The 12,898-nt window shown below is 41.3% G+C and overlaps 1 non-coding gene across 1 annotated transcript; it reads left to right on the top strand.

The window, feature by feature from the left end:
• Positions 1–12,551: 12,551 nt before the first annotated feature.
• LOC141699095 (small nucleolar RNA R71) lies at positions 12,552–12,658 on the top strand. The gene has a single exon (XR_012565582.1). It is a non-coding gene; the product is annotated as a small nucleolar RNA R71 (small nucleolar RNA).
• Positions 12,659–12,898: the final 240 nt, after the last annotated feature.

Below are 12,898 nucleotides of genomic sequence, written 5' to 3'. Positions count from 1 at the left end.
TAATTACACAGCATATCCCAGATATTACATCCTTCTTCCCTTAAAAGGATTATGTCCTCAGAATCTCCTAAGAAAACAAATGAGGGTACTTTTCTTTCATATCACTTTCTAACTCCCAGGTTGACTCTTCAACCTTTGGGTTTCTCCACAATACTCTTACTAACTTTACCACTTTATATCTTAATACTTTCTCTCTTTCCTCTAGAATCTCTATCGGACTCTCTACATATGACAAATCTGCCTGAAGCTCTATTGACTCATATTCTATTACATGCCTGGAGTCTGGATTATACTTCGTAAGCATCGATACGTGAAAACATTGTGAATGTGCTCCATGTGCGGAGGTCACGCTAACTCGTAAGCTACTTTGTCAACGCGCTTTAAAATCTCAAAAGGTCCAACATATCTTGGGCTCAGTTTTCCTTTCTTTCCAAATCTCGTCAATCCCTTCCACGGTGATACTTTCAGTAATACCAAATTTCCTTCTTCAAATTCCATATTTTTCCATGATTGATCTGCATACTTCCTTTGACGGTCTTGTGCTGTTATCAATCTCTTCTAGATAACTTCAACAACTTCCTTTGTCTGCTGTACTAATTCAGGTCCAAGTAATTTGCGTTCTCCTACTTCATCCCAATATACAGGAGATCGACATTTGCGTCCATAAAGAGCTTCATAGGGTGGCATTCCAATACTAGCATGATAACTGTTATTGTAAGCAAATTCTACTAGGGGTAAATGCTCGTCCCAACTTCCTTTGAAATCAATAGCACAAACACGTAACATGTCTTCGATTGTCTGGATCGTTCTCTCACTCTGGCCGTCCATCTGTGGATGGTAAGCCGTACTCATATTCAGTCTCGTTCCCAAACATTCTTGAAAACTCTTCCAAAATCTTGAATTAAATCTCGGATCTCGATCGGATACGATAGACACAGGAACTCCATGACGATCTACAATTTCTTTCAAGTATATATGGACTAACTTGTCGAGTGAAAATCTTTCATTTATAGGCAGAAAATGAGCTGACTTGGTAAGTCTATCCACTATAACCCAGATGGCATCATGATTAGCTTTTGTCCTTGGTAATCCAACTATGAAATCCATGGTAATATGCTCCCACTTCCACTCTGGAATCTCCAATGGTTGTAATAATCCACTTGGTCTCTGATGCTCTGCTTTAACTCTCTGACATGTATAACATCTGCTAACCCATTCCGCAATTTCCCTCTTCATATCTGGCCACCAATAGTTTTCCTTTAAATCTCTGTACATCTTGGTACTCCCTGGATGGATTGAATACCTTGAACTATGAGCTTCCTGTAAAATTTCATTCTTCAACTCCGTTACTGGTGGAATCCAAATTCTAGAAGAAAACCTAAGAATACCTTGATCGTCCTTTTGTGTGCACAATTCTTCACCTACCAAACGATTTATGTCCTGATCCATTATTTCTTCTTGACACTTCTTTATCTTCTCTAACAACTCCGGTTGGAAAGTCATACTATACACTCTTGCTTCATCAGGCTTGCAAATTCTAATTTCCAATTCCAATTTCTGAAATTCCTTATATATCTCTTCGGGTACTGATAATACATTTAACTTTTCTTTCCGACTTAACGCGTTCGCTACAATGTTTGCTTTATCGAGATGATAGTTAATCGTGCAGTCGTAGTCCTTAATCAACTATAACCACCTCCTCTGTCTCATATTAAGCTCTTTCTGTGTGAATATATACTTCAAGCTTTTATGATCCATGTAAATCTCGCATTTTTCTCCATATAGATAATGTCTCCAAATTTTCAAAGCAAAAACTATGGCTGCTAGCTCCAAATCATGAGTAGGATATTTTTGTTCGTGCGGTTTCAGTTGCCTTGAGCCTACGCAATCACCTTATCGTGTTGCATCAGAACACATCCGAGTCCTTTATGAGAAGCATCAATATAGATTATGAAATTTCCTTGATCATCTGGAAGTGACAAAATAGGTGCCGTGATTAATTTTCGCTTCAATTCCTGAATACTTTCTTCACATTTATCGTTCCATATAAACTTTTCATTCTTTCGTGTAAGCTTCGTTAATGGTGTTGCAATCCTTGAGAAATTTTGAACGAATCGATGATAATATCCCGCTAATCCCAAGAAGCTTCTTACTTCTGTTGGTGTTCTCGGTCTTTCCTAATTTTTAATTGCCTTAATCTTTGCTGGGTCCAATCTGATCCCTTTATTACTGACTATGTGTCCTAAGAACTGAACTTCCTGTAGCCAAAACTCACACTTCGAGAATTTAGCATATAATTTCTTTTTCCTTAAAATCTCCAAAGCTGTTCTTAAATGTTCTGCATGGTCCTCTTCCGTCTTTGAATATATCAAAATATCATCTATAAACACAATTACAAACTTGTCCAAGTATTCCTTGAAAATTTTGTTCATCAGGTCCATAAACGATGCCAGGGCATTGGTCAATCCAAAAGACATCACTAAAAATTCATAATATCCATACCTTGTTCTGAAAGCTGTCTTTGGTATATCTTCTGGCTTAATCTTTAGTTGATGATATCCTGATCTCAAATCAATCTTGGAGAAGTACTTGGCTCCTTTCAATTGGTCAAACAAATCATCAATTCTAGGTAACGGATACTTGTTCTTGATTGTAAGCTTGTTGAGCTCCCTATAGTCGATGCACAGTCTCATGCTTCCATCCTTCTTCTTGACAAATAATACTGGTGCACCCCACGGGGATACACTGGGTCTGATTACTCCTTTCTCTAGTAACTCTTGCAATTGCTTTGCTAGTTCCTTCATCTCAACGGGTGTCATTCTGTACGGGGCCTTGGATACTGGTTCCGTTCCAGGTGCTAAGTCTATTGCAAATTCAATTTCTCTATCTGGAGGAAGTCCTGGTAACTCATCGTGAAACACGTTTGGAAATTCATTAACTACTGGAATATCTTCAAGTTTTGTTGGCTCCTAACTTCTATCAATCACATATGCAACGAAATTCTCGCATCCTTGTCGTAGTAACTTCTTGGCTTGAATCATCGTTAAGAACTTATTTGCTTGCTTCTGGCCCTTGAACGTTACTATCCTCTCGTCTGGCGTCTTCACCATTACCTTCTTATTTCGACAATATATCTGAGCATCATGCTTAGATAACCAATCCATTCCTAAGATAACGTCAAATTCCCCTTACTTAAATGGTATCAAATCTACACAAAACTTACTACCAGAAATCTCAATCTCACAATTTCCACAAACTTGATTAACAGATACACGTTCTTGATTTGCCAATTCTACAGTCATTATTTCATTTAAATCTCAACTGGACAATTTAACTTACTAAAAAAATCTTGTGGGACGAACGATCGAGTTGCTCCCGGATCTATTAACACTTTGGCACATAAAGAATTCACATTAAGCGTACATACCATGACATCAGTATTCTGGATAGCGTCCTTCATAGACATATCAAAAACTCTAGCCCTTGGAGTCTCATTTACTACTGGGGTAGATCCCATAATTCTCAACGCATTACTGACGGGGGCTGGTTGTTAGGGCGAAAACACGCGCTAATATTCACGCAAGTATACGCGTTCGCAAGTAATATAGAATATTTTCTAGTTCGTTCCCTCAGAGACTCAGACTAAATTATTGTCTAATTAAACTCACTCACCAATGTATGATTACTTCTCAATGTTAAGATAATAACACTTAAAATTGTTGATTAAATATTAACTATAATTAACTACTTAATTAACCACTTAACTAACACTTCAATTTATCAATAATAAAACACTCATGAGATCACAACTTCATTATTACTTCCTTCTATAGCCATTGTTATTACCTTTAGCATGTGACAGTGATGATATTAATCGAATAACACGAAACTGATAAAAGCCAACTTTCATTGTACTAATACCATTCCACCAAGCATCCACAATTAAGATAGAAGTTGAATAGTCATCAATTATGTTGAGTTCCTATATGTCTACAGAAATTGACAACACAACGATTTAAGCACAAGTTATTCCTTTTTGATTACATAGGGCAAATAAAACTGTTAGAGTTACCCACTAATCATGCACAACGTACATGAACCTATGCTAGCATGGCAAGTTCTAAATCTCAAGATCCACCGTCGCTTCACAAGAGATTAACACCCTATCTTATATGTTCGCGACGCACATAAGACGAATACGCACAACCAATACTAGATATCATGCAATCATCACACACTAAAGTATTAAACAATTAACTAAAGAATTCCATAATAAATCCGTTGCAACCCCATGATCACGATTAGCCCATAATAGAACTTATCGCCATCATGGGTTCATATGAAATCATGATAAACAAACACAAGAAAATAATAACTAAACTAATTATATTAAAACAGAGTACGTCACAAGAGTAAATAAGTCAAAGCAAGAAAACTAGCATCCAACGTTACAACGAAACAAGAATCACAAGAAAATATGCTTCCTCTTCGTTGCGGTGTGCTAAATTGGTCTTCTTCCTTATCTCCTTCGCTTCTTGCGTAAAACACAATCTTCTTCTTCTTAATCCCCCCTGTGAAAACATCTCAAATCTACTTATATAATAGTCCCATAAAACTCAGATTACATAGAAGTTGGAAGCCAAACAGAAGTAGAAGTCTAAAATAATTCAGCAAAATTCCCGACCCTGCGCGGCCGCTCAGCATAGCTGCGCGGGCGCGCAGGTTACTACGCGGCCGCTCAGCATAGCTGCGCGGGCGCGCAGGCCTCTATTGGAAAAAATCCAAGTTTGCTCCGTTTCTTTGCCGTAATCTGCCCGTTCCTTTCCTCTCGCAATGGTGAACACATGCCAAGGCTTATTCTTGATGATTCCTCCCCCGAAATGCAACTAATACCCTGAAATGCATAAACACTAGAAAAACGCATCAAATACACAAAATACTTGATTTCAAGACACCAATTTAAGCCATTTTAAGACGTTCTAAGTGGTATAAAATGCCACTTATCACACCCCCAAACTTAAATCGATGATTGCCCTCAAGCGTCACAGACTCAAGAACAAATAAAAATATGCATGAATGCAATCTATATGAAAATGCAGCGATCCCCCTTACTACAATTAATCAACCAAATTGCCACATCTCAACGAATGCAGTTAGACAACTAAAGATCAATAAACTCATGCAAACGGACATACAGCCAGAAACGTGGTGTGTGCAAATGCTTAACAGATATGCTTCGGAACTAGACCAATTACTATGACTAGACTATCCTCAAGGCAATCCTACGATTATACAAAGAATAAAAATTCAAGGCACAAAGTGATATACAACACTACAAGAACTCTGGAGCTTACTACGGAATCGTGCTTTTTATTTACAACTCAAATGCTTATTTGACCGTGCAATGAGTGAGGTCCACAAAAGACTTATACAATGATATCCATGTAACGAGCGTTAGGTTAGCGGATCCCAGACTCTAAAAGCCTTAGGTCGCTAGGCACAAAGTCCCCTAAGAACTTAATAACTCGAATACCAAAGAGCCCATTCTTGATCAATTATGCCAATTTTTTTTTTTTTAATTTTTGAGCAAGTGCGTTTCGCTCCATCTTGCTCAACCCTAGACTACTCGCAACATACGCGAGCCGGCTACTAGCCATTTGACGCCTAGCCACAACTAGCAACAACTTCCATATTTTTTCTCCAAAATTTTTCTTTTTCATGTCTTTATCACTAAGAACCTATAATCGAATTCTAAGCATAATAAGTAGATTGACCTTGAAAACAACCAAATTATAACACAATCTAGCCCTTTCGCATTCTCTAAGACTTAGTGGACTTACAATTGTTTCTAGCATGCATATCAACCTACACAACTTAATATCACTTTAATGCTATCACTACACTCACATCAATATCACAATTCAGTCGGTAAATCATTGCAAAAGGGATCATGGTAAATGCATGAGCTACATGACATTCATAAAAAAAACTATATGGCATAAATTATGCAACTATATGAACTAAACTATCATGAATATGCAACTAAATGACACACACACAATATTCCTTAACTACCACCCCCAAACTAAAAATCTTCACTGTCCTCAGTGAAAGTAGTAGAAAGGAACACAGGGTATACCTACTCGGAGTCATCATCATCATCACCCTCAGTGGGTGGAGTATCAGGCGGCGGGTATGCAGAGTTCTCACCAAAAACTGGCCACTGGATATCAGCTCCAAGGCCTCGAAAAGCAGTCCCTAACGCAAGGGTGAGTTCCTGAGCAAACCTGCTCTGTGTCTCATACATGGCATCCATCCGCCGTGAAAGCCTCCTATACTGGGCATCAACCATCCCAGCACCCTCCTGAGCTCTCGAAGAACCAGCCTCATCACGCCCTGGCCTAGCCATAGTAGCACCTCATGCTGGACGCCCTCCTGGAAGACGATAACCCAGCCCATGCTCCTCAGGCTCACCACCGGTCCACTCCTGCATCCCATTCAGAGTGCCAGAATCAATCGGAGCGGCTGGCAACTGCAACTGCTCATGAGCCGGCCAGGTCACTCCCACTGCTCGGCATAGCTTCGTAACCGTAGATGCATAAGGGATGTTCATATGCTTTGCTCCCCTCAAAAACTTTAGAATTCCTTGGTAGATAAACTCACCAAGGTCCACATAGTACTCCTCATTCAGAATTCCCCACAACAGCTGTGCTCTCTCAACTGTGACCTCGTGTGCATGCGAAGAAGGCAAAATATTAGCACAAATAAATGCATTCCATGCACGGGCATACCTGTTCATGGCGATCGCCGGAAAGTGACGATACTCATTATTGCCTGTACTGCGGGTCCAAACTGTGCCCGATCGACAGAGAGTCGCACAAATCAAATCCAAGTCAAAATCCTCAGCAGTCTTTTCATTCCAGTTCTCCTCCTCGGGCTTCCTCTCTCGCTGTCCAATCACACGGCGAATCGCCGCAGGATGATAATCAACCGTCAGCCCACGGACCACAGAAAACCCATTCTTTTCAGCCTTCGCGTTCGCGTAGAACTCGCGAACAACGCTCATCGGTACTGCTTCGGGTGACTCATAAAAAGCTATCCACCCCTTCTCTGCAATCATGGGCAATAACTCACCATCCCTCCCCGATGGTAAAAACCCCCTCTCCTTCAGAATCGGCTTACCCAACAGCCTAGTGTACTCCTCCTCCGCGGCTCTGTCAGTTAACCGAGGCCTTGCAGCAGTACCCCTCGATGAATCAGCAGTAGGAACTGTGCTGCTGCTGTCAATAGTGCGTGCTCTCTTGGGTGCCATTGATTCGTGAATAAAAGCGTGTAAGAACTGATATTTGATGTTTGTGAGAGGGTTTAAGTGTAGGAAGTTTTATGGGCGATATGTAGGATAGGTGTATGTATATATAGGGTGTGGATTAGATTAGGGTTTGGGAATTAAGGGATAAAATGATGGGGTAGTGGGAACAAATCGTGGGTTTATGGGCTAAAACTATTTTTGTATTTGTTTTTGTTTGGTTTTTTTTTGTTTTTTTTTTCTGAACTGTAAAAAAAAATTCTGGTCCTCGACCCCTGCGCGGCCGCTCAGCATAGCTGCGCGGGCGCTCAGCTTGCTGCGCGGCCGCTCAGCTTAGCTGCGCGGGCGCGCAGGGGTCACTGGAATTTTTTTTTTTTCAGCCCCTGTTTTCTGATTTTTTGTGTTTATGGATAGGTTATTAACTTCTAAGGGTTCCTGTAACAATAATTCATGGGTTGCCTCCCACGCAGCGCTTCTTTTTCGTCATTAGCTTGACGTTTCGTACCCTGCTCAAGTAGTCAACAAAATGGCACTAACCACTTCTCGGTTTGCCATGTCCCCATAGTAGTGCTTCAACCGTTGACCGTTAACCTTGAATGCTTGGTCCAGATCATTCTCAAAAATTTCCACCGCTCCATGTGGAAACACAGTTTTGACAATAAAAGGTCCAGACCACCTTGATTTCAACTTCCCAGGAAAAAGTCGGAGCCGAGAGTTGAATAAGAGAACTTGTTGCCCTGGTACAAATAACTTTGGATGTAGCTTCCTATCGTGCCACCTCTTCACCTTTTCCTTATACATTTTGTTATTTTCGTATGCTTGAAGTCGAAATTCATCCAGTTCATTAAGCTGAAGCATTCTTTTCTTACCAGCTGCATCTAAATCCAGGTTCAACTTCTTTAATGCCCAGTAGGCCTTATGCTCAAGCTCCGCAGGTAGATGACATCCCTTTCCGTACACCGACTGGAACGGTGACATCCCAAGTGGAGTTTTGTATGCTGTTCTGTAAGCCCAAACAGCTTCATCGAGCTTTAAAGACCAATCCTTCCTTGACGGACAAACAACCTTCTCTAGAATGCGCTTTATCTCTCTGTTAGACACTTCCGCTTGACCATTTGTTTGCGGATGATAGGCAGTAGCTACTCGATGATTCACATTATAATGCTGCATCATAGAAGTGAACTTACGGTTGCAAAAATGCGATCCTTCATCACTTATGATTACCCGAGGTGTTCCAAACCTTGTGAAAATTTGCTTATGAAGAAAATTTAGTACTGCCTTTGCATCATTTGTCAGTAAAGCTTTAACTTCGACCCATTTTGAGACATAATCGACTGCCAGCAAGATGTACTGATTATTGCAAGATGAGATAAAAAGCCCCATGAAATCGATTCCCTATACATCAAAGACCTCGACTTCAAGCATCACATTTAATGGCATTTCATCCTTCCTTGACAAATTTCCCACTCTTTGGCAACGATCACACCTTAAAACAAACTGATGAGCATCCTTGAACAAAATAGGCCAGAAAAAACCTGCTTGCAGAATACGAGCTGCCGTCTTCTCACCTCCATAGTGTCCCCCATAAACCGTGGAATGGCAGTCTCGTAATATCCCCTCCGTCTCACAGAACGGGATACATCTCCTCATGATCTGGTCAGCTCCCTGTCTAAACAAATATGGTTCATCCCACATATACCACTTCACCTCATGCAGAAACTTCTTCTTTTGAGCGGATGTCAAATTAAGAGGCATTATATTGCTGACGAGATAGTTTACAATATCTGCAAACCATGGTTCTTCCTCCTGAATTGCAAACAACTGCTCATCCGGAAAAGATTCATTGATTAACGTCCTATCTTGTGAAGTAGAATCGGGATTCTCCAACCTAGAGAGATGGTCAGCTACTTGATTCTCAGTACCTTTTCTATCTTTGATCTCTAACTCAAATTCCTGAAGTAAAAGCACCCAACGAATGAGTCTCGGCTTCGAATCCTTCTTAGAAACCAGATAGCGAATAGCTGCATGATCAGTGAATACTGTTACTTTCGTACCAAGCAGATAAGATCGAAATTTCTCAAAGCCAAAGACTATAGCCAAAAGCTCCTTCTCAGTAGTGGTGTAGTTCAATTGGGCACCATTTAAAGTCTTACTCGCATAGTAGACCACATGGAAGAGATTTTTCTTGTGATGTCCCAGAACTGCACCTACCGCATAATCACTCACATCACACATCATCTCAAATGGTTCTGTCCAATCTGGTGATGTAATGACTGGTGCCGTGATCAAACTCTCCTTGAGAGTCTCGAATACTGCCAAACATTCATCATCAAATTTGAAAGGCACATCTTTCTCAAGCAAATTGCACAACGGCTTAGATATCTTTGAAAAGTCCTTGATGAATCGCCGATAAAAACCCGCATGACCAAGAAAACTACGGATTCCTTTCACAGAATTAGGTGGGGGAAGATTTTCAATGACTCCCACCTTGGCCTTGTCCACCTCCAGACCCTTGCTGGAGACCTTATGTCCAAGGATAATGCCTTCACGCACCATAAAATGACATTTCTCCCAATTAAGCACCAAATTAGTTTCCACGCATCTTTTGAGTACGGCGCGCAGATTATTCAAACATTCATCATATGAGTGTCCAAAGACGGAGAAGTCATCCATGAACACTTTGACGTTATTTCCAATCATGTCAGAGAATATAGCCATCATACATCTCTGAAAGGTGGCCGGTGCGCCACATAACCCAAACGAAACTCTGCGAAAAGCAAATGTGCCAAATGGACAAGTGAAGGTAGTCTTTTCCTGATCCTCTGGTGCAATACAAATCTGATTATACCCGGAATAACCATCCAGAAGACAAAAATACTCATGTCCCACCAATCTGTCAAGCATCTGATCAATAAATGGAAGAGGGAAGTGATCCTTCCTTGTGGCTTTGTTCAATTTTCTATAATCCATGCATACTCTCCATCCTGTAACTGTTTGAGTAGGGATGAGCTCATTCTTTTCATTTGCGACCACAGTGATACCTCCCTTCTTAGGTACACATTGTACGGGGCTCACCCACGAGCTGTCAGAAATAGGATAAATGATGCCTGCATCTAGCCATTTCAGAATTTCTTTCTTCACCACCTCCTTCATGATGGGATTCAGTCTTCGCTGTTGTTCCACAGTTGGCTTACTACCTTCCTCTAGCAGAATTTTATGCATACAATATGAAGGACTTATCCCCTTGATGTCTGCTATGGTCCATCCTATAGCCGATTTGAATTCTCTCAAAATCCTTAAGAGCTTGTCTTCCTCACTACCTGAAAGGTCAGATGAAATAATAACAGGTAACGTAGATGAATCACCTAAAAAAGCATACCTCAAGTGTTCAGGTAATGGCTTGAGCTCCAAGGTAGGTGCTTCCTCTATTGATGGTTTGAGCTTCCCTTCAGCGTTCTTGAGGTCAGAAATACCAAGAGATTCAAATGGTATGTCCAGCTTTCGCTTCCAGGGAGAAGCGTTCAGATATTGTAATTGCTCGTTGCTATCTTCATCATCGCTGTCAAAATCCCCCACTAAGGCCTTTTCCAATGCATCAGACATTAGCATGTGATCGAGTTCCGAAGTAACCGCAGAATCAATCACATCCACTTTTAAGCACTCCTCATCTTCTGTAGGGAATTTCATTGCCTTGAATACGTTGAAGGTCACATCCTGATCTTGGACCCGCATAGTAAGTTCCCCTTTTTGCACATCTATCAAGGTACGGCCAGTAGCCAAGAAAGGCCTCCCCAAGATTATGGGAATCTTCTTATCTTCCTCAAAATCCAGAATAACAAAATCTGCTGAAAAGAAGAGCTTATCCACTTTGATGAGCACATCCTCAACTATACCCCTTGGGTAAGTAATGGAACAGTCAGCCAATTGTAGTGACATGTACGTGGGTTTTGGATCAGGCAGATCCAGTTTTTTAAAGATCGATAACGGCATCAGATTAATGCTTGCTCCCAAATCACAAAGGCACTTGTCAAACGTCAGATTGCCAATTGTGCAAGGAATGGTGAAGCTCCCTGGATCTTTCAGTTTTGGTGGTAACTTTTGTTGCAGAACAGCGCTGCATTCTTCCGTGAGAGCAACGGTTTCAAGGTCATACAGTTTCACCTTCCTTGAAAGAATAGTCTTCATAAACTTCGCATAACTAGGCATTTGTTCCAGAGCCTCAGCGAAAGGTATATTGATGTGAAGTTTCTTGAACACCTCCAGAAACTTCCCGAACTGTCTATCCATCTTTTGTTGCTGCAATCTCTTAGGAAAAGGTGGTGGAGGATAGAGTTGTTTCTCCCCTGTATTAGCCTCAGGCAGAGTGTGTTCAACAGTAGTCTTCCTTGGTTCCGCCGCTTTCTCCTTTTGCTTAGATTCTTCACCTCTAATTTCAGCTTCTACTTCTTTTGCCTTTTCAGCATCAGCTACTTTTCCAGACCTTAAGGTAATAGCCTTGACTTGCTCTTTAGCTTCCTTCCTGCCTGGTACTTCCGTGTCACTGGGAAGAGTGCCAGGTTGACGATTGAGCACTGCATTGGCTAATTGACCAATTTGATTTTCCAAGGTCTTGATAGAAACCGCCTGACTCTTGCACAACAGCTTAAGTTCCTCAAAATCAGCACTAGTAGGTGCAGCTGCACTTCCCTGTTGAGGATATGATTGCCTTGTAGCATACTGCTGTGGTTGCTGGAATCCAGGTGGGTTAAACTGTTTATTCACTCCTTGCTGATATGGTGGCTGAATAGTATTCTGATTATTCCCCCAGCTGAAATTTGGATGATTTCTGTTGTTAGGATGATAGGTCGCTGGCACAGGCTACTGTTGTCGCTGATAATTATTCACATACTGAACAGATCCGTTTACAAGAGAACACTGATCCATAGCATGAGAACCTGCACAAAGCTCACAAACCATAGCTATTTGATTAACTCCATACGTAGCCAAAGAATCAACCTTCATTGATAGCGCTTGGAGCTGGGCTGCAATAGCGGTGGCTGCATCAACTTCCAGAATACCTGCTACCTTGCCTGACGTCATCCTCTGAGTTGGGTTTTGATGCTCATTTGCAGCCATCGTCTCGATAAGATTATACGCCTCAGTATAGTTTTTAGCCCATAAGGCGCCTCCAGCTGCTGCATCGAGCATGGGCCGAGATTGGGCCCCCAAACCATTATAGAAACCAGTGATCACCATCCAATCCGGCATTCCATGATATGGACATTTTCTCAACATTTCCTTGTAGCGTTCCCAAGCCTCGCACATAGATTCTGTAGGTTGCTGCGCAAACTGAGTAAGAGCACTCCTCATAGCAGCAGTCTTTGCCATCGGATAAAACTTCACCAGAAATTTTTGCGCAAGATCTTGCCACGTAGTGATGGACCCAGCTGGTTCAGAATGTAACCAGTCTTTAGCCTTGTCCGTTAGTGAGAATGGGAAAAGCCTCAACTTGATAGCCTCATCAGTCACGCCATTATACTTAAAAGTGCTGCAGATCTCGACAAAATTCCTTATGTGCATGTTGGGGTCTTCAGTTGCCGCTCCTCCAAAAGA

The sequence above is a fragment of the Apium graveolens genome, chromosome 11, assembly GCF_009905375.1.
Source record: "Apium graveolens cultivar Ventura chromosome 11, ASM990537v1, whole genome shotgun sequence".
Classification (NCBI taxonomy): Eukaryota; Viridiplantae; Streptophyta; class Magnoliopsida; order Apiales; family Apiaceae; genus Apium; species Apium graveolens.
Note: the sequence above shows the minus strand (reverse complement) of the source record. Positions and strands in the feature narration are given on the sequence as shown.